A 23,453-nucleotide genomic window follows, 5' to 3' on the forward strand; every position below is an offset into this window, starting at 1 on the left:
ACTGCAACACAGCTACTGCATGTTGTGGTGCCCTGCAACACAGCTGCCTTGATGCATAGGGGTGCTGTTTGCAAAGCACAGAGCACCAGAAAACCACACTTGAAAAATAATCCCCATTTGGAATTGTTTTCTCATTTAACAGAAAACCATGTTTCTTATTGTGATGTGTTTTTCTACACATTTTACAGTTTAACAGCTTCAAGAAAAGACAACCTCGAATGTTTCCCATATAAAAGTATGTGTGTCTCACACCCAGCTAGAATCTACGTTATATTCCCAACAACTTCTTTATGGAGAGAGGAAAGACATGATTTCATTTGCAAAACCCCTTTCCCTGGAGGTCACATAATAGGTTAATGCGGATGTGAACTCTGTTTACTGTTAGTGTTAGGGAAAGAGTGGCTTTTTAACAAGTTACTCATAGCTGGAAAAATCCCAGCTTTGCAAGTCGTTCTAGAGAGCTTGCCAAGTGTTCATGAGAAACACAAGGATGGGAAAAAGTTCACATTTGCTTTTAAAGACATATTCATGGAAAATGGAATGCCATAAAACATGCTATACACAAATAAAATATACACAGGCAAATGGACAATTATAAAACACATATAAAAACATTGTTCTATTTTATAAATGATGTTCTAAGGGATGTGAACTTTCAATTGCAAACATCAGACTCCATTAACACGCACTATTCAGTGTTTGTCAAGAGAGCAACCATCATTGACATCCAACATATACAGTGTTGGAGGAATAACATGTAACATGCAATTTATTTATGTGCATTGTCACCTTCATAATAAAAAAAATGTTTTATTTAAAGGCTAACTCCATGTTTTGCTCCTGCCCCCTCCCTCCTCATTTTCTGTGTCTTTTTCATATGTACCACTTCTGACAAGTTCAGGAGATGTTGTACATGTCAAGGTTAATTCAGTTACATTGTAAAAAGCTACAAAGACAATTGTAGCAAATCTGTGAAAACATTTAAACATTTAAACACCACAAAAAAGTCCACATGTCAAAACGTACTTGTGATTGTGATGAACTAATAAAGGTGTTCTATGGGGTTGAGGTCAGGACTCTGTGCAGGCCAGTCAAATTCCTCCACCCCAAACTCGCTCATCCATGTCTTTATGGACCTTGCTTTGTGCACTGGTGCGCAGTCATGTTGGACCTCACTGGAGCAGAGGACAACACAAAGCCACAAGAAGAAGCCATTTTCTTGAGAGCGCTTAAAGGAGAACTATGGGGTTAGGTCTTTTCCCCATAGTTCTCCTTAGGGTAACGGGAGGGCACAAACTAGCGTCCTCCCGTCACCCTAGGCTCAGTATGCCGCGAGCTGTAGCTCGCTGTATACTTAGACGCCGCAGTATACCGCGAGCTGCTGCTCGCGGTATACTGAGACGCCGCAGCTGGGCGGATCCCGACAATTGTGCCGGGATCCGCCCAGCTGCGTCACTGACAGCTGGCTCTGCCTATCTAGAGGCAGAGCCAGCTGTACACGCCCCCTCCCCTGTCCGATCCACCAGTCAGCGCGGGCGGATCGGAGCGGGGAGGGGGAATCCAGCCCCTCCCCTGTCACGGCAGAGAGCCTTGACAGGATCGAGAGGTGAGCGAACGCCGGTATATGTTCGCTCACCTCCCGATCTACTGAGCTGACCTGTGACAGTCTCATTGTCACAGGTCGGCTACAACTATGAGGTGAGTGAAAATCACTCACCTCATAATTCTCCTTTAATCGCTACAAAGTCCAGTTCAGCATGGAATTTGTAGATCAGCAAAGCTAAGTTTTTAGTGTATCCCCTTCCCATTGCATGTGCTAGAAAAGGGTATAGTGTGTAGACATATAAAAGGCTCAAAAAAATAATTCTTCTACATTCGGGATTAATTAAAATTTTATTTTCTGATTTTGAATCTGAAATTCTATTCGGTTTGTTATTCAGAATTCGGATCAATTCGAATTTTTCATTCTCAGTTCCAATCAATCTGATGTTTTTGTTTGATTGTTTGATTTTGTTTGTTGTTAGATTGATCCAAATTTGTTATTTTTGGTTCAGATCAAAAAGGGTTCCTTTTTTTGGGGGGGAGGTTGGTCATTTTTGTTCTCTATTAGTCATCTTAGTCTGTACTGGTCCACTTAGTCCATACTGGTCCACTTAGTCCATACTGGTCCACTTAGCCCATACTGGTCCGCTAAGCCCATACTGGTCCGCTTAGCCCATACTGGTCCGCTCAGCCCATACTGGTCCGCTCAGCCCATACTGGTCCGCTCAGCCCATACTGGTCCGCTCAGCCCATACTGGTCTGCTCAGCCCATACTGGTCCACTTAGCCCATACTGGTCATATTTGCCCGTTCTGGTTATTAGAATTGGAAATGTAAACATTTGGACAAAATTCAGGAAACAAAATTCAGATTCATTCGAATTCAGAAGCATTCAAATTTGGAAATATGGATGCATCTGCAATTTCTGATATATTAGAATTTGGAAATTCGAATGCATCAGAAATTCAGATAAATTCAAAATGAGAAATTCAGATGCATCCAAATATTAAGGATTTCAACTAAACCTACATGTCTAATAGTGTATGCATGCATATGTACAGTATGTATGTATGTATTAGCAGCCTGTAGGTTTTATCTGTAACTAAGTAGTTTGTATACATAGCATTTGCTGTATAGAAAAAGTACATTAAATACTACTGGGTCAGTTTCCTTGGTTTTACTACAAGAATCTGATAAATAAATAGCTGTAAAAGTTTGCAAAGCAAAACAGGGCCCCTAATTTAATTACGCTGAAATACACTTCTATAGACCAACTATAAGTTTAGTCACAAGTGATATTTCCAATATTGTATGTAAACCTTTCTTAGAGTTTTATAAGTAGTCCTTTTCAATTTAAGTTGCAGTTTAGTAAAATTCCCTTCCGTAGGATTCATGCCCTGTTTTGTTTTTTTTACAAAGGAAAATTAATATATAATCTAATATTCCCAGTCATTCCCTTCAATTCCAATGACTAAGTACATTTATAATAATATTTATCTTCATGACTAGTCTTTTAAGTGCAAATAAAGCCAAATTTTTTTTTTTTTGAGGACAGAGTGGAGCAATCAGTGATGTCATGCAGACCTTACAGCATTATTGCTTGACTGGTGGCTAAAAAATTATGCATTGGAGCCATTACTGGTCCCTTTTAAGTCTATTGGAGCATTAAAATAATTTTTCTATGTTTGCTTAGCTAAAATCATTGCATTTTTAATATATGTAAAATATCTAGCACTGCTATAGTAATGTTAAGTGTGTTGGCTGAGATATGTTATGTCATTAAAGTACTAATTGGACAGCTCCGAATTATACAGGACAGTCGTCTCATCGCGAGGCCAGTTATTGCTATTGTCTTTAGTTTGTGAAGCTGGCGGCAGGAGGCTGCGAGCCCTTTGCTGCTAGTTCCTGTTACACTGCTATGAAAACATTTGGCTTCCACCCTGTGTCATGTCCCTTTCCTCAAAACCACTTGTTTCCTGACCTGCAAACTGTGCTTGCTGCTCCTGTCATATCAAAGATCACAACATGAAGTTCAGGCACTTCCTGGATGTCTCTGTCAGGGACACAACAATCAAATGGTTCAAATGCTGTTAACCATCTCCCCTCTGCTTGTTCTACACCAGACATCCATCAGAGGATTAAAGGGATCCTGTCAGGATAGAAATATTGGAGCTGCCATTGCTGATTTGTTTTTCAAGGTGCAAGCTGCAGGTCATAGTCCTTATCCTTGTGTCAGTGCTTAGTAAGTCACTGACCCCAAACAAGCATGCAGCTACAGAAGTATTACTATAGGACCCTGATATGAATCATTGTTCTGGGCCACCGACCCACTAAGCACTACAGCAAGGATAAGGGTGATTTAAAAACAAACTAAGCAATGGCAGCCTCCATATTTTTATTCTGACAGATAAAGTACAACTCAATTTTTTTTTAGAAGGTTAGAACTTTGACTGCATTCTTATTGCTGACTGTTCTCATTGCTGAGATTCCATCTCATATTGTAATGAAGAGGACATGTTCTGAGCAGAACAGTAAGCACAGAGAGTAATAAAACCTTAGGGTCTTATTATTATGATTATTTATTATAATAAATCATTCTTGCAGGTGAAAAAAAGTGATTATGTTTGCCATTGTTTGCCCATTGGAGGGATTCCTCTGTTCCCATTGGTTCAGGTATAAATAAATGCGTGTCAATCCCCTTCAATCCACCTCTGAGCTCCACCTATGAGCCAAACCTCTGGCAGGTAAACTCACCAGCACAAAAATTACCTCTTATTTTTAAGAAAGGTCAAAAACCCCTTAAAGAACATTCTGTTTATTCTCCTTTGATCATTTTCCCATCTCCACAGGCAAACATAAGAAGGCAAGGAAAAAAACTAAAAAGTGTCAAGTTCTTAAAGCCTATCACCAGGGAAAAAATAGTAAACAAAAAATTAGGGAACAAAAAACCTCTCCTTGCAGTGGGACTATCCCCAAATTGTAAAGGTTCACTGCTCATTTGTCTAGGGGATTGTTAACAGCTGGTGTATTTGTCTAATCTCTGTTCCGCTGGCAGTAGGTGCTCACCTCTTTTACCTCCATCCTCCCATATATTGCAGGGCTATCGACATTAGATATGATGGCGTCCGACCACCAGAGCAGAGGGGTGCAAGAGACTGGGGGTAAATAAAACTCCTTTACATTGGTCCGCTAGACAAGGATGAGCAGTGTAAAGCTTTGCAGTGCGGTGGCAACTCCATTGCAAGGGGAGGTTTTTGTTCTCTGAAGATAGGCTTTATACACTTTTTTTTTTTTAAACAGCGTTAACACTCACATTGAGGAGTGCTCAGGCAGCACAGATTGAACAGCATATGTGTAGCCTGTATAGTCCATGCTTTCCCAAGCATCTGAAAGTATGCACAGACCTCTCCCCAATGCAATTACATCACAAGCCCCATCTACTCAATGCATTTAATCACAGAACGACTTCCTACTTCCTCAGGAGAGGCATATGAGCTTTAGGAGCAGTATCTGGACTTTAATATTAACAATGCCATGCTCTCCATCACAAACTGTAACTGTACTAAAGTCAGGAAGTCAACTAAATATAAGCTAATCTGAGCATCTAAATACACTGAATCAGGCTTCTTATGAGGCTTCTGCGCAGGTCTGTTCAATGTCTTATTCAAGATAAATTCCATGGTGTCATATGATGTGTTCTACTCATCCATCTCTAGTGTATCCTACATCTTCACCTTCAGCATGGGGCTGGGTAGGCTTCAATGCTGAAATGTCAGTGGACTTATGTTTACTTCAGAAGAACTCCTTCCCTTCCCTATAGACGTCTATAGGAATGCAAAAGCAGTTGAAGCAAGTCAAATGCAGAAAAGACTTGAATTTGACCAGCTCATACTTAACAGACACCACCACATCCCAATAACCTCAGAAACCACTCTAAGCCTACCACTCAGTAACATCAGACACCAGTCTAACACCACCACCACCACCTAATACAATTGGACACCATTCTAAAACCGCCACCCAATAATTTATCAGACAACAGATCTGAATCTTTCAGCATGCTGAGTCTTAGGCTGTGGGGACAAAAGGGGTTAATAAACCTGGTGCTGTTTCACTGCAATATTACTTTTTACTATTGGAACTAAATGCAGAAGAAAACAAATCACAATTGTACAAAGTGATTGTAAAACATTCTAAACATCTGGTAACTATAACAGCATTGCTGGATAATAATCATTCGTTTTCACATTGTCACTGATGCTGCTTCCAAATTTATACAGAAAGTGCTGACAAGTATTCAAAAATTAAATAAATTGGAGATCACTGGATCTAGAATAAAATTAGGTGTTTATAGGACCTTTATATTAGATTTTGTTTCATATACAAGGTATAGCTGTAGGATGCCTTAGACTCATTTAAATGTTGACACCTTGTTTAAAGAAGACCTTTTTATGAAAATTCATGATCTGCTGATTTCTTAACCCCCAAATAAAAAACAGAAAAAATCTAAACATAGATGGCCGATGATCACTGGGCTTTATTGCTGCTTCATGGGAAAGTTGAGTGCTCAAAATTCTGCAATAATTTGCTCCTGCAAATGGTGGAAATTCTGTCCACTTGGGACACTAACACAAGTAACATGGCTCATGGTTAATAGATTTGTTGGGTTATTATTACTGCCTGTGTAATCCTGTTCAAGTAAAAACTGTGCCAGGAAGTGAGGAGACATCTCACCAAGGGGAGTCACAGACATAAATAATAACCTCAAAAAAAGTATTAAAGTGTATCACTAGGCAAAACTTTTTTTTTAAGTTTTGGGTAGAGTGGGGAAAGGTTAGACCATCTGTCATGTTTTTATTGCTGTTGATGTTCCCAATGGGGAGATTCACCCCTCTTTTAATACTGCTGACCACTGTCACCAAGAAAGAGGGGGGGGGAAAAGGAGGAGAAATCCAAAATGTCAGTTGTCCCTAGAACAAGAGGAGAGTGGAAATCTTTCAATGGGTACACCTATCCCAGGAAGAACTGTCTGAAAGGGAAGGTTTCCTCACTTTGGAAAATGTCCTCTAACATCCTTCTCTAGGAGAGGAAGTGAAGGGAAATTTCCCCAATGGTAAACAAGCAGCAAAAAAATGGCAGAGATTGATTTTTTTTGGCCTCTTGTGCTCCTTGGCTCCATCTAGTGGTAATAATGCCGATCTATACGCCGGGCTGAAGATTTATGCATCAGCCCCATCTCTACCTGGGCGTTAATGATGTCTTAACTGTACACACAAATGTTTTTTTTTTAAACTAAGAATTAATGATTTTCTTTTATAATAGAGCTGATTGGATAAAGAAGTTTTGACCTGGATCTGGATACTAGGTGCCACACCCCGGGTAATAGTATGCAAAAATATTCTTTTAAAGAAAGAAAAGTGGGGTTTTGAAAGCACCAAAAATGACAACTCCAGACAAAAAGATATATAAAATATATATTTATTAGTTGGTATAAATCTTAAAAAAGGGGGCTTAATGCCGATGGTAAAAACAGTTAATTAGATAGATAGTCCCTAAAAGCTCTTTCCACATACACAATACGTTTCAATTTACAAAACAAACATGATTCACCATATGGTCTTTTGGACATACATGATTGGGGTTAATATGCCAATACCCCAAATTCATACAGAGAGGCCCATATAGAAATGCTCGCAGGGCTGTGGAGTAGGATAAATACTCTCCACTAGCACTGCCCTAGGAGCAGAGTGTGACCTTGAGAACAAAACATGATTCAATTGATTGATAAGAAAAATTGTTGAACCTGATTAGGTACAAAAAACAATTATACTTCAGTTAGAGATCCGCATGATTCCCCATCTAACTTAGTGGGTTAACATAATCATTAACAAAATTAGTTCATCCAATGTCCACAATTTATTAGTATAAGCCTATGAACATAATAGAGCTGAGCCATTGAACTAGTGACATCATTGCTGGACCTGAGAATATACACTTACCATATATAAAAATTGGGCTGGCCTCTATTTTTCTGTGTGGTTTAATTACATTCTCTTATTAGTACTGGAAGCAGATATGACTCACCTACCAATGCTTGTCGTTAGATATAACATTAAACCACAAATTGTGAACCAGAGTGTGAGCCAATAAAAACAAAACAAAGTAAGCAGAAAAAGGTTAACTATGTATTATTAATGACAGCAACAACAATAATACAAATAATAATGATCATCATTGTAGTATAAATCAATGTTTCAGATACCAACAAGATTTTAAAAGAAGTAGTTCTTGATTCTTTTCATAAAATAAATAATAAACAAGTGAGAACTGTGAGAAATACTAATAACACGGGTGTGTCATATTCACTTTCGGATAGATAAGATTAGGATTTAGATATTCCAGGCATTACTATTTAAGCAGTTATAGAGCAGCAGATGGTGTAATTCACTAGAATCTTTTCTGTGCATAATAAAAAAAACTATTTACTAAAGCAAACTAGAAAAAAATGGAAGTACCATAGCCAAATGCAAAATAGTATGATACTGTTAGACATGGGATACAAATAGCAGGGGTTTTAAGTACGCGTTCCTCTCTGCTTCCCTGTAAATCAAAAAATAAGAGAATTATGCCAAATTTAAGTATTTGTGAGTGGGGGCATTGAAACTGGTGGACACATTTGCTGCAATATCTCTTTTTGTTCTTATTTTTGTATTTATCACCATAATATTCCACAAAGATGTAGAGAGTACTCAACCATTCAGATTATCTCCTAACCACAAATGGGTTAATTACAAGCACACAAAAATTAAAAACTTTGGTACCAGTATGTTTTGGTTTGTGAAACAAAAGGGGAAGACCTAAAGGAAAGCCAGACAAACACGAAGTCTGATTTCTGGGTTAACACTTCTGTGTAGCGTTTGCTACTACCTCCTGTCCCTATCCAATTCCATTGGCCCTCCACTATCATGGGCTTCCCTCACTAGCCAATAGGAATGTGCAAGAGGCAAAAAGAGGTGGGCAATTTTGGGATGATTAGAAAGTGCCAACATTGAAGCTACGGCTGGATCCTTTAGCTCTTTAGTGAATAACCCCCTATGTGTTGCCTAAAAGGCCCCATCATCAGTCAGTATCTGAAATATGTCAGAAACACTACATACTATGTAAAACAACCAAAAGGCTGAAGATTTTGATTTGGGTCACTCATTCCAGCCTACTGTCCCTGCTACAATTTTATCAGCCTTAAACAATTTTAGGTGGTGTGCTGAGGATCATAATAAAGAAGGCATATACAGTATATAATTGTACACAACACAGTTCAAAAGTGAGTTTAGAATTTTTTCAATAAACGCATATGCAGCAAATGATTTTTTGTTTAAGTTGCCTGCAGCTCATCTTGAAATACAGCAGTTTTAAAGAGAAAAATTGCAAATGTTGATGGCATGGTTTTCTTAACTTTCATCAAGGAATCAACACAAAGATTTTCAAGTCCCTGGAATAGCCGTCTTTTCTCAGACAGGACAGGATCTGGTATACCATTGGGACAATTTGCCATCATATCCATTTCCTCTTTGGTATATCATTGCTTCCACCTCATTGTTCCACTCAGCGGGAATATTTTGTATCTTTATAAATAAACAATATTAGGCCAAGTGATGGATATGTTGTAGCAGACGCAGCACTAGTCACACCGACACACCAGACATAAATGAAATATATTCACAGAGGAAATAGGCTTATCAGTCATCTTTGTTTTTGATACTATGTTGAAAAGTTTTTTTTTCTCTCTGTGTTTTCATAAATTCATGAGGAAGCCATTTCTGCAGAACTGTATTCAGCGAGGGAACGATTTATTCAAAAACAAACAGGCTTTATTGCTGACTCTTATTGTATTTACAAGCACATTCAAAATGATATCATTCTGTTAGACATATGGCATGAAAAAAAAACTTTATTGCTCCTGTTCTTTACAATGGAAGCAGCTGGGAAACCCATAAAATAGATAATTCTGCTGAACTGAGCAGCTCTTCCTGGATATTTAAAATGCGGCTTACTGCTCCCCCACATAACTGGAAGCCCTCTGGATGGTGGAGAAAATCCAAAATGTTGCAGTTGCCACTAAAACAGGAGGTTAGAGGAAATCTTTCTATGGGGTTCACCTGTACAAGTGGCAACTGTTTAAGAGGGGATCTCCACACTGGAGAGGAAATTGGGATGATTGCTGTTTTTGCTACATACAGACATATAACTAATCTACTTCTCATCTTTTTTTTTCCTTACGGTTAAGACAGTTTTTATGCATTTCCAGTAGTGATAAACATCAACAAATGTAATCTATCATTTTCTATGCATTACACCGTTAATAGATACTGTAAATGAAATATATATATAGTGATGTTGGGGAGCTCACAGAGCACCCACACAGCGTTTTTCCATTAACGAAAAGTCTTTATTGGTCTTTCAACAGCAGATACAAGGACGCTCAACATACAATAGCTTGTCTTCAGCAGAATATATATATTGTCTCACCAATCACTGAGTTGTTCCATACATTCAAGGTGTCCCAGTCGTTTAATAGTTCTCTCTTGCAGCACTGCTGCTCCGGCCTCAATCTTCAGGGCCACTGTCTGGTTCCCCCAGACAATCTGAATAATGTGCCAATCCTCACCATAGGCTTCACAAACCTGCACTAGCCTCCACACTGACTCCTTGGTGGCGCTCTCCTGTCTCCCAGGTGGGGCCCTCAATACATCCCAGCACCCTCTTCATGAGTGATGTACACAGGAGCACAATTAGGTGCTGGTCACTACTAACCCATGGACCCAGGACTGGAGATTTCGTCCCACCCAGAGCTCTAAGAAATCTCATATATTGTACAGGATGCCAGGAATTAATCCTAAACGGACAGTATATTTCCCTGCAATTTAGGTTATGGTGCCTTTAAGGGGATAGAAAAAAAGGGTTTTGTCAGAAGTTCTCAACAATGCAGGGTGAGGTGTTCCGGGGTGATTTTAGAAGGGAAACTACTATGTAGTCTTCCCGGGATTGATAGTCCTGCAAAGGGGACCCGGAATCCGGAGGCTCAGAGAGATATTGGGTGGAAAAGAGCCTCCAACTCTGACAGCCTAGTAAGGGTTAACCCACCTGCTGGGAGTGTTCAAAGGGCACAGGAAGCAAGCCAGCAGTGTCTGTGAGGTGTGTTTGGAGCAGGACATGGCTGAGTGTGGAGTTGTGGACTGGCTGCTACTGAGACATTGCTGGGCACCAGTGTCTGTGTTTGACCCTCTAAAGAGCAGGCTGGGATGCTAACCCTGAGAAGGGATACAGGCGGTGAGCTGAATTTTCCATTATATTGAAGAGAAGTTTTGCTCATGTATTTTGTTTGCTGAAGACAATCTGTTGGAGCATTGTGAGAAAAATAAAGAATTGTATTTTACCAACACGGCTGGCTATTGATCAGAACTGCTCTGAAAGTTGAATATGTCCTGCAGCTAGCAATTGCTTTAACAGGGGATCCCTACTAATACTGAGATTTTAAGTTATTAGAATTTGAAGGGCTGGAGCTGATCTGAATGGAGAGTATCGGCCTGTGCGGATGGACCTTTGTTTAAGTCAAAACTGCTTCTCTCCCAGTAAAAGTCAATGGAAATGAAATGTAAAAGCAGCTTGAAGCAAGATGATGCAGCTTAGAAGGAGGCCAGAATTGCTTTAAACTGATCTCAAATGCACCTTCAAACAAGATATATTTGCTTCCATGATACAGTCTCTTTGTTATGATCCTTTAAAAGGTATCTAACCTGAAAATTAAAAATGTATTATTTTGCAATTTGCCAGTCCTCAAATAAGGTGACTGCATTGGGGTTTTTTTAAAGACTTTTTATTTTTACTTAATGATTGGACCATTAACACAACATAAACTGATTATGCCATTTACATCTAGGAAGAGGCATCTTCAGAAGACACAATTCACAGGGTACAACCTGTATGCTCCAGGCCAGCATTTACTTTTGCCATTAAGTGGTACACCTTCCACACATGTGTGTGCAATCAGATGGAATATCATCAAAGAGTATACGACCTTACTGGTGTTTCTCTTCAATTTCAATTTCTGTTAATTTTCACATACAACTAACAGGGGTACCTGCATTTGTTTTGAGATAAGCCTCCTGTATTCCTCTGTACAGCAGCACTCAAACTGCGACTGGGAGGGGAAACACTAGGAGCCAATGAGGCACCATTTCATGTTTATATTTACAAATATTTAACTGCAGGTTAAGCTGTTTGCCTGGAATCTCATCATAATGATGCTAAAGCTGGCAAGACCTCTGATTATTTTATATTCCCAATACACATAGATTGTTTTGTTGAAGTAACCCTGAGTCCATGCACACTTTCATGTCTTTAAGCCCTGATGAAGGGGGAGTTTGTGGCCCCTGAAATGCGTTGGCTGTTTATGTGCTGGTGCTAGACAATCATTTAAAGCTTTTGGGCTCTTTATCTGTTGTCTGGGCATTCCTGGTATGTTACTTATGCTTTGATTGCCTATATGGAAGCTGTTTTACCTGCCAAAGGATTTGTTCATCCAGTTCTGAGATTATCACAGTTGTACAACCATGCAGGTAACTTGGCTCCCCCAACCTCTTTAGGCTCCCCTGGAAGTATTTTTTTAATGTTATTATACTTTCATTTTTCAGATGTCTTCAGAAAGGTCAGGTTATGCACTGGGTCCTCTTCTGCATTGGTTTTTGTTAGTGATAGGCAGGCTCCTAAAAATGCAAAATGGCGTTGCTGTGATGCTCTACATTAAATGCTGCCATAGTGGTTACCCTTTAGGAGGAGAAAATACTGCTGGTACAGCTCTGAACTAAAAGTGAGTATTGCAGCCTGTGCTGCTATTTTAGTTTTAAGCTGCTGCTGGAGGACCTTTTATTTCCCTGGTTTGGACTTTAAAGCGACATTAAACTTAAAAGTTAAATAATAAAAATAACTTCTATTATATAAATAATAAATTACTGTGTACCTTTTTTTGTTATTGTTCAGCTTTAAATGCTCCAAAATCCATTTTATTTTTCTCCAGCCACAACTTCCTGCCAGAGGGTGGCTACATTTCTTCTCCATTGTCCCTATGGGAGCTGAAAACTAGCCACCATCTGTGCTTGTTCATGTGAAGGACTACAGTCAGCTATGAGAACTATGAAGTTCTCTCTCATCTGCTCTTTAGAATCCTCCCAGTCTCAGCCCACAAATCCTCCCCTCCAGACTCTGCACTGAGCTGTGATTACTGGGGTGAGCTGAATGTCTTGATTCTTATCTCAGCCATTTTTTTTTCTACACTATGTTGCTGAAGACATTCAGCATGCCAGATGTCAGCAGGCTCAGACTTTTCTCTGAATCTGGTGGATAAAGCTCTTACTTTTACCAACATTGAAATAAAAACATTTTTCCTCTACATTGGCCATCTCCAAGTGGAAAGTGTTCATCAGCAATGGGGGCACTACACTCGCCAGTGTATATACACTCACTATATATGTGTGTATGTATATGTGTATATATATAGTGTGTGTATGTGTATTTATATATATATATATATATATATATATATATACAACAGTCAGTGGGGAGAGGGAAGGGGAAGGAGGAGGAGCCGCCTGTGTGCAGTCAGAGATGATTCCTCTCTGCCTCCTGCGAGTTGTAGGCAAAGAAAGATGAGCACATGACCAAAATCAACATGCACAGCTCTTACTGGACAGGAAGTGTGAATGGAGAGAAGAGCAAAGGGAGCGAGCACAGCAGTCTTTCTAAAGGGTTTAAAATAGTATGACTTTATTTTAAAGCATAAATAAATGTGGCTTTGGAGAATGTTCATTGTGTAGATAAGTATAAGGAGAAAAAAGCTGAGGTTTTTGTTTTGCTTTAAGCAATACAACTAAGTCAGCCCACCCCTCTGTACTAAAGTTGTTCAGGTCTGATATCAGCACTCTGCTCTCCAGAGGATTTATCTACGGAAATAATGCCTATGGCAAGCACTGAAATTATGCTCCTGCCCAAACATCTGACACAAATACATTCACTTTAGTATACAGCAAAACCTTCCTGCGAAGTGGTGTACTACAGCAAAATTGACATTTAGAAAGAAAAAAAACTAGTAAAATATACCACTCAAAACAAACAAATAATATAAGTGGGGTTCCCCCTTAAACTCGTATCCCCAGGAAAGGGGGAGGCAGGGTACGTCTCCCCCTTCCTGAACCATACCAGGCCACATGCCTTGAACATGGGGAGTGTGCCTGGCCAGCAGGGACTCCCTGGCAAAGCACCTTATCCTCATGTTGAAGTTGGACAAGGTCCTTTTCCTCCAATCTGGTTCCCAAGATGATGTGGGGTCTGCAGGTGGGGAACCTATCAGAATCCAGAAGCCCCCTTTAAAATTATTACATAGTACCTCATTCATATATTTATAAAAAAATCACAATGTAATCCGTAAAATAAAACCTCTACGAGCCCTCTCTACTCTGTGCTCTTTCCGGAGCTTGCTGGTGCTGTTCCTGCAGTCTGCACTGTCCCGGTACTGGCCGAGTTATTGATATATGAATGGGCCGTGGTAATTTGCATATCAATAAGCTGCGGCCCATTCATATGTAAATATCGCGGCTCATTCATATGCAAATCGCCGCCCCTCCTCAAAAATAAAACCTCTACACTTTTCATCCATCATCAATCATGTCATCCTGAGATGCAGATCCTCATCAATTACGCCGAAACAAAAAAAGTAATTCCCACATTACAATCCTAACCTGATGGACTTCCTAGCAACCAGTAGCCCTTAAGGAAGCTGTCACCACTACTGTACAGTATGTTGCGGGATGTTTGGCCTCATTAAACAGACTATTTTGCTGAGTTTAGTGTCACTTCAACTTCAAAAATATTCAATAATCTGTTGGCTCAACAGCTGCACAGATTAAAAATAGAGTTTTGGATTTAATAATGACCTTTCCCCAAAGTCTTCTCACGATAACACCTAATCTACTAGTTGCCTTCTCACTTCTGGGTTAAATGATGCACCTCGTCACTCAACCCAATAGTCAACTCACAGGAGGTCATGACTCCACCCCCTGTAGTCTTCTGGACTACAGAAGATTAGGTCACCATCCAGTCCATCAGTGTTGACTGCACATATGCATTACTGCTGTGTGACATGTGAGTGCCACTCTACTCCACCATCAGACTAGATAGAGCATCGGGAGAGTCATTGGTCACATGAATGAAAGAAGATTTCAAGTAAACAGGGGACTATTTGTTTAAAAAAAAAAAAAAACAGCAGGAAGTGCAGGGTAAAGGGGTTAAGTGCTTTTATTTTTTTTTTTTATTGAGCTCTAAGGGTATACTCCAGTAGATATTAAAAATTAAAGCTTGACAGGTGTATGCCAATGCTTAATTTTCTGCTCAGTACTTTTTTTTACCCAGAAATTGAATGCGCTGGTTCGCTAAACATTTTATTTTACGGAATTTGGCAATATGTATGCTTGTGATGCAGGGGAATACAATCCAAAAACACCCACTATAAATTTTTTGTGCTGTCTCTCCTAGTCAGAAAGCCTGATACAAAAAAAAAATACTTAGATGTTTCTCAGAGCCTCCAATCAAATTAAAACTTTCCATGGATGTAGTTGGTGATACAGGAAGCTGAGGCAGAGGAAGTTACACAGCACATGCTTAAGGATGTACACACCCAGTGACCCTTTGATGATCTGCATTGGGCCAATCTGCAGTGGATTAAAGAGAACCCAGACTGAGATAAGCAGCTTAACGTTAAGAAACTAACAAAATCAGACCAACGAAAAAGAATGTTTGATTGAATCTATGGACTGGTGTGCTTTGTCTGATTTAGTATAGTCACATAATGCTTGGATTGGGTTCTGTTTCAGCTAGCTCCTGATACAGGCTTGGCAGGAAGAGGTATCTTTGCTTGAAACACTCAAATTACTTAGAGAGTTAACAAGAAAAAAAGCTCTGCAGATGTCATAGCATTGTTATTTTTAAGGAACAAGTTCCCGATAGGAACTGTGAGATGCTAAAAAATACTATCAAATGGAAAACTCCATTAATTAACATTGTTACATTATACAAAACAAGTGCCGTAGAATGTGGGTCCTATTCGATACGGAGGGCAGACAGACAGGGGGTGATGGATATAGAAACATTGCAGGCAGTCTGACAGGGTGGATGTGTTGGTGCTACTTTGAGTTATAGAAGAAAGGGCCCGGGGGAATTAAGAAGTGTATAAAGATATTGTGTATCATCTTACACAGCATGCTCATTTTCCTGGGCGTAAGCATTTTCTCTTGCTGCTTGGAGAACTCACAAAAGCATTTGTGGAAAAGTTGAGAGAAGCTTAGCCGTAGCTTTTGTAATATTACTTTCATGTAGCTATATTGCCAAAGCCATGAAAATGGATATGACATCCCCCCACTGATCTTCATAAGCCTCTACACAATATGAGTAGCATGTCATGTTGTTTAAGCATGGGACAGTTAAATGTGCACTGGATACAATTCCAATTAGATTTCCTTAAATAACCAAAAACTAATATTTGCTTATGAAGTGTATCAAATCACAATGTAATTTTGTAAGAAAAAAAAGGAAGAATAAAACAGAACTCTTTTTTTTTTTCTACTTGGGCATAACAAAGGCTCTAGGTCAGAAATCAAGGTCTGGATATAATCCAAACCATTTGGGGAGCTGAAAATGACCTTTAACCTTCATGATGACACTGCTGACTTTCAGCAATGTTGACGGTGACCTTCGTAGGTCGTGGGAGCGAATGAGCAATTAGCCAGTGGTATACTCCAATTAGTCGAATCCCTATAGTTTAGATGCATACTGTGACAATAACATCCAAACCTGGCCACTATGGAGATCAAAGTCCAGGCAGTTACCTCACAGGTGGCCCCTTTTCTGATCAAGAATCAACAGGGCAAAACAAAATTGGTACAGATTGTACCTATTTAGCCTGTTATAAATTTAATAGTGGCACTGGAAATGTATGTGCATTCTCATACATACATATAATAATAATAATGGTTTAAAAGAAGTAAAGATAACACTTGTAAACTTGGGCTCTAAAGGTAAATATTTGCCCAGACAATATATCAATCCATAATTATAGGAACAATTTACAGCAGGAGCCACCATTTTTATCAATGGGACCAGTTAGGTATATTGAGAAGCACTATTATCTTTGTAGCACTAGGTAAGGATCTCCGCTATTTGCTCCAAAGTAATTTTATGGTGGTTACCCCATAAACAAACATCTTTTTAGTTGCTCAGTGCAATACAATTTTTTAAGGTGAACTCAACAGTTCTAAGTAAGCAAGTACCAGAATTTGACCGAGTATACTACAGTACTCAAGCAGTTCTGTAATTTCAAGTCCCATGAGACATTGCGAGGCTCTGCCAGCCCCAGAGGCAGAGAAGGGATTTTCCTACCCCTGCTCCAGTCACCCCCAGATGGAATGTGCCTAACTCTGCTTCCCCCAGAGGTCGCCTACCCCTGCTCCAGTCACAGGCTAAGGGGGAGGGGGCATGACACTCTGGGCTCAGAGGAAGTGGATTGAATGATGTTGGATGTCAGACTGAGGACAGCTAGTGGCAGAAAAGAAGTACTGTGAGGGACAGTTTTAGATTAAAGGTAAATATTGCAGCAACGCTCCTTTTTAATTGTGCCTTTTAATGGCCTAATTATTTTTAGCTTTTTAATTTTGACTGGAATGCACATGGAAATTATCTGTGAAGTGTAAATATATTTTATGCTTCCCAGATCACTTTTTCCTGCGTTTAGATCTTCCTAGGTTTAGTCATATTTAGATGCTGACATGTTTAGCCATGTGTACATGCGTTTAGGCACATTTAGCTGCCTAAAATCAGGCTAAATGGTCCCAGGACACCAACCATACTTGTTTATGTAAATGTAGTAAGACTGAATGCACCTAGATGCTGCTAAACCCTTCAGGTAAGCATTCAGTCATTGCAAAGCAACACATGCTTTCAGGTGTATTTTGAAATGAGCTCCGAACACAACCTGCAAACATGTATTTTCATTGCTGTGTGCATAGGTCCTTACAGTGAAGGCAAAATTGAGAAAACCCCACAATATGTTTGTTAGGTTTTCCTATTCACACATTACATCTAACAATATTTTTTTTATGTTAGATGTACTGTACTATTATATCTCATACATTTTAGATATCTCTCTTTAACAGGCCTCTCTCTCAATTTCAGTAACAGGAAACTCTGACTATTCGGACTAATTGACATACAAAGTAATCAGGGCTTTAACCCTTTGTTAGGACAGATACTGTTCAATCTAGTTTACAACTGAGAATGAGATCTGCTAACACAGGACACACAGGGTTAATTATTGTAAATATTACCCTCCCAACCGCCCTTGCATTTAAGCGGAAAATGCAGTACAGAGAAAATGTTTTTCTTTAAAAATTGAGCATATTTTAATGCAAGCAGCAATTTCATTTTTCCAAACTTTATGTGAATGAGAAACATGACAAATTTAAAATATATGTTATCCCTAAAGTGGAAATACACTTTAAACATGTATTTTGGAACAGTGAAAGTAACAGTTAAATAACATTTGTTTTTCCCAGTCCCATACTTTAAGGGAGTGAGAGGTCACAGGGTTTTGGAGGCGTCGCCTGTGTTTAGGGGGTAGCCAAAGCAGGTTATTCACACCAAGAGGATCACCATCTGCATATCCCAAAGAGGAGTTTCAAAGGTTTCATGGTATTCGATAAGGGGAGCCAATTTTGCTGCTTGGTAGTACTTGGCCAGGTATGGAACCCCTAAACCACCAGAAGATTTGGATTGAAACATGGTATATTTAGGGATACGCAGTCGGTGACCAATACAGGGGTTTTTTTTATTAGTTACATGAAAATATATCTTATGAGGAAATTATGGTGGCTTATGCTGCAGGCCTTTCTTTTTCAGAATGCTGATTCCCTGGATGTCACATTAACACCTTTGATTATCACTAACTGGGAAATTTTATATCACTAACTGGGACAAGAAATGTTGGCACTGTTTTGGCACTTTTTTACAGCATGCTTGTATGAGATCTATGCTAGCACTAGCATTTTCATAATGACTCCCTTTAGGTTTATCATAACAGCTATACTTTAAAATACTTTAAATATGTTGGTTGCATGGCAAGCTTTCAGAGTTGCAAAAGAGAAAATCCCTCTCTTTGGGTTATGTGGGGGGCAGCAGGCAGAGCGACATGACCGATCTGCTGCACAATTTCTTCCGCCTGCCTGCCATCCCCTTTCTTGCTGGAGCATCCCAGTTTGCTAAGAGCTGGGCAGAAATATGTGTAAGAGCCCTCTGTGATGTTCTGTCCAGTCTCTTGCTCAGTCCCTGGCAACCAGTGGTTGCCAGTAGCTGAGCGGGTCACTTTGGCAGATTCCCGGTTAGCATGCACCACGAACAAACCTCCACCTCCTCAGGCGGGGAAAAGGCTAGGGACACCCCTGATTCTGAACATTTGGGGAGTATGTATTACATAGCTCCCATCCCTCCCTCATTTGAAGGAACTGTCCCTCTTTTGGAACCAAATCCCTCTCTGCCTCTTCTTCAGTTGTACCTCTTTTTGGTCTTATCTATAGACCTCTATAAAAAAAATATTTTTTTATTTTAAAAAGCTAAAATAGATGAAAAGTAGTGATAAAAAAAAACAAATCTTTTTTTGTGCATTAACCCTCATGGTTCACATTACTGGAGGTGTGACCTATACACTTCGTACTACAATGTGTCCCTCGTTCTCGTTTCAGCAATTTGGGAAGTGTACATATTATATTTAGCATTAGGAATATTTTTTTGAGGTTAGCCATTAAAAATCTGCCTTGCAGCACCGGGCCTCGGTTCTAGTCATGGTAAGGACGCCATCTGCAAGGAGTTTGCATGTTCTCCTTGTGGTTGTGTGGGTTTCCTCTGGGTTTTTCAGTTTCCTCCCACACACCAAAGACATGCTGGAAGGTTAATTGGCTCCTGTCTAAATCGGCCCTATGTGCATGTGAGATAGGGACCTTAGATTGTAAGCTCCTTGAGGGCAAGGGCTGATGGGAATATGAAGTATGTAAAGTGCTGTGTAAATTGTTGCCACTATATAAATACCTGTAATAAATAAATAACTGTAAATAACCAATTACATTTGTCTTTTTGTCCACTTGACACTGAAAAATAATCAACAATAGACAGGAACAGTGTAAAATATAGGGCTCTATAATCCCAGGTTTATTCTCTCTAATCCACCCTCTAATTTTTCAAATACTGTGTTTGCCAAAATAAGCAGCCTTTATTTATTTATTTTTAGCCGCTACATTCTTCAACTTAGAGTCAGAGATCTACTTTTCATGGTACAGTTTTATTGAAATGAGTCGTAAAATTGGACTTTACAGTCCAGCCCTAGTGAGATTATATACATCTTTTTGATCTGTAAAATGTGTTTAAGAACTAGCACACTCAATTTATGCAGTGCAGGCATTTTGCTTAAACCTCTTAATGCCTGTTCAAACATTGTTTTAATGCATAAGTCATAGATCGGGATGTAATGATTTTATCTTACAGTAGCTGAGTATCGTAGTTTGTTGCTTGTGCAAGAAATAATGGGCTTCATACACTTCCATAGGCTTCATACACTTCCCTTGGCTTCATACACTTCCCTTGCCTAACAGAGGCTTATGTCCCACATATGTTAGTAAATGCGTTACATGCAAGATGATTTAGAGCTTTGAGTAAAATGGCTACAAAGCATATCCTCAACTATTTGTCATTTGTTGTACTTCATTATAAAACAGGTTTTCAATTCTTGCATTAATAAAGATTATGGCTAATTGACCTTAGTCTTGAGATGGTTGTAAAGTACTTAAAAAAACGTACGATCTGCCCATCTTGGACAGGCAGAGGGGCGGGCTTGCGATGACTGCAATGAGGGGCGGGCTTGCAAGGACGGCAAACGGGCGCACACCGGCCCGTTCGTCAGTTGTCGAACAAGCAGGCCTCTCACTCGCCGAGAATCGTACGATTCCCGGCGGGTTTTCCAGCCTGCTTGTTCGATGGAAGACGTGCGACCGTACAGTAGAAACGGTCGCACGCCTTCCATACACTGTACGATTCTCGTACGATCGTGGGATTTCCCACGATTCTCGTACGAGAATCGTACAGTTTATGGGCACCTTTACAATGGAGGAAGAAGGAACTAGTAAATTAAGTATTAGTTAGTTCATGATCAGCAACTGCAGCAGATTTAGGACAGGAGGGCGGGATGATTGTGGGACTGTTTTTTAATTGTTTCACCTCCCCATCCTCTCCTGTATATCTGATCTGCACCCTGTCTCTGGTGACCTGTATTTCAACCCCTCATGTCCCTTATTCTACACATGTCCCTTATACTACACATCTGCACATTAACCCCCTCATCTTTATCTTCCCACTGTATTGGATCTGTAAATTAACCCTTCAGCTTTTTCCTCTGTGTATGAAGCACTGTATCTAGAACACCATTACCAAGCTCCATATTTTAAACACTTGAGTACCAGCATGTTTCTTTATTTCCAAACAATTGTGGTAAAAATGTGATCACCTTGGGTCACCTTTTGTACTATCCTGGCATTTTATTTATATGTTTTATAACAAACAAGAAGGAAAACCGTGTTTTTTAAAAATCTTTAAACAAAAAAAGTGATCTTTTTTTTGTTATTGTGAGGACTTACCTGTTACCTCCCGCAGGGTCCCACACCGTCGGGTGGTCTGCTTGTGCAGCCGGAGACTGGGCACGCTGCTCCCTGCACTGCCGAGCCCGATGGCTGCTATGTGTGGTGTCCACCTGTTCCGTCGTTCAGGGCTGTGCAGGAAGAGGCAGACACGAGCACTGGACCACTTCTTAAAGGGAAGGTGCACGCCTCTCCAAAAAAGTGGTCCGCCTCTGGAATTGACATCTCATCGCCAACAGGTATATAAGCAGGAATGGTGAGTCATTCTGTGCTTGGTTATTGCTAAGCTTGTTCTTAGAGTGCCTGGCGTTATACCTGTTTCTGATTCCTGTTACCGACCCCTGGCCTGTTCAGTGACCCTGATACTTTGCTGCCTGCCCCAACCTCTGCCACGTTCAACAACTACGATTCCAGATTGGGGTTTTGCTACTGTGCTCTTGGAGTGCCCCTGTACTTGCTACCACTATGCAGGAGATTGAGCGTTATTCTAGTGTACTTGAGTAGAGGTACCAATCGTAGAGGCAAGTCCCCTGCGCCTGGGCTCCTACCACCACCAACCTGATAGTTATATAAAAAACAGTTATTAAATACCACCAAAAGAAAGCTCTGTCTCAAAAAATTGTAGAACATTTATTTGGGTAAAGTGTTGCATGACCTAGTCTCTGATTGTCAATCAAACTATTACAGCAATGAAAACTGAAAAAATCCAGGTAATGAAGGGGTATATACAGGTTAGTACTCATCTCTTTGGGTCTAGAGGGCATGCCTAGACTGCAGCCAATGACTTTCAGTTTTGTGGTTCCCATTAAAAGCTGGGACCTGCAGCATTTTTGTTTTTTCATGGTGATACTCTTAAAAACATAAAACACTAAAGTGACTCATAATGGCAAAATTAAAAAAACGGAGCTGTAGCAGTTGCCTGTGCTTTAATGCTTTACCTTTGTTCCATTTGTCTTTGCTCTGGTGTTTGTACATCAATCCCAGAGTAGCCTGCCACTTTTAAAGAGAATACAGCTGAAAAGTTACTTCTATTCACTTATAACTAACATCGCTTACACGGTACTCCTTAATGACTTACTGCTTTCCTGTGGATGCCCAAATAGACTACTTTTCAAAGCTTAATGTAATTGAAAGTCATCCTGGATCTCAGCTTTATTCACTGAAAAATCTATTCAGATGAATCCGCTCTGTTATATGTCTGTGGGATGTCGCGAGTTTTCCCAGAATAAATTTGGCACAGGACTGAAAAACGAAAAGAAAAAAATGTGAATATGCCTCTCTCTGCCATCAAGATTTATAATGATTTAATAATGTCTCTATATTTCTACTTGGCACCTGTTGAATTGTTGTACTTGCCCATTAGCACTCCATTTAACAGAAAGAACTAGTTCATAAATTTCTCTCTCCTGCATGTAAAATGAGCTAAAAGACACCAAATTAGCTTTTAAATTTTAAAGAATTAAGATCAGTGGAATAAGTTGTAGTCTGCACTCCGTGTTCTACCAGGGCTGCTGTAGTCACATAACGTTATATGTCATGTACAGATGGTAGCAGTCAGTCACTGAGACAGAGATTCAGTGTCTTGTGAGTTGACAGTGTGTACTAAAATCATCATTGTGGTACGCTCTTCCATACAGATAATCAGTTATCTTAACTTCCACAATGTATTTGTATGAGGGTACATGTACAAATGTGTCAAGATATACAAACCGCCACTGGTGTATTCTCCACACAATGCTCAGGCTTGTCATTTAGCCTTGATACAGTTGCAGATGAATAAGATGATTGAATAAGATGAAGATATATTTGACCAAACTGCCTGCATCAAATGCACAATCTATCTGCAGAGAATATCCTAAACAACCTAATCTGTTGGATAACTAGCCATGCTATGAGAATATTTGGCTGAAAGTGTGTCTACTGTATACCCAAAAACAAATATGTAATATATTGCAGCTCACTAGTCCATAGATGGCTGCATTAGTTTTATTTTTCCAGGCTTCCTTCCATTTTCACCTAGTGATTTTGCAGAACATTTTTTCCTGTCCTAGGGTGACAATGGCCATCCAGTATATTGTATCTGTGGAACAGGAGAAAGGGTTTGATTTACTGGAAGCAAATAGCTAGTACACTT

Source organism: Nanorana parkeri, unplaced genomic scaffold (genome assembly GCF_000935625.1).
Source record: "Nanorana parkeri isolate BGI_ZX_2015 unplaced genomic scaffold, ASM93562v1 scaffold1016, whole genome shotgun sequence".
Taxonomy (NCBI): Eukaryota; Metazoa; Chordata; class Amphibia; order Anura; family Dicroglossidae; genus Nanorana; species Nanorana parkeri.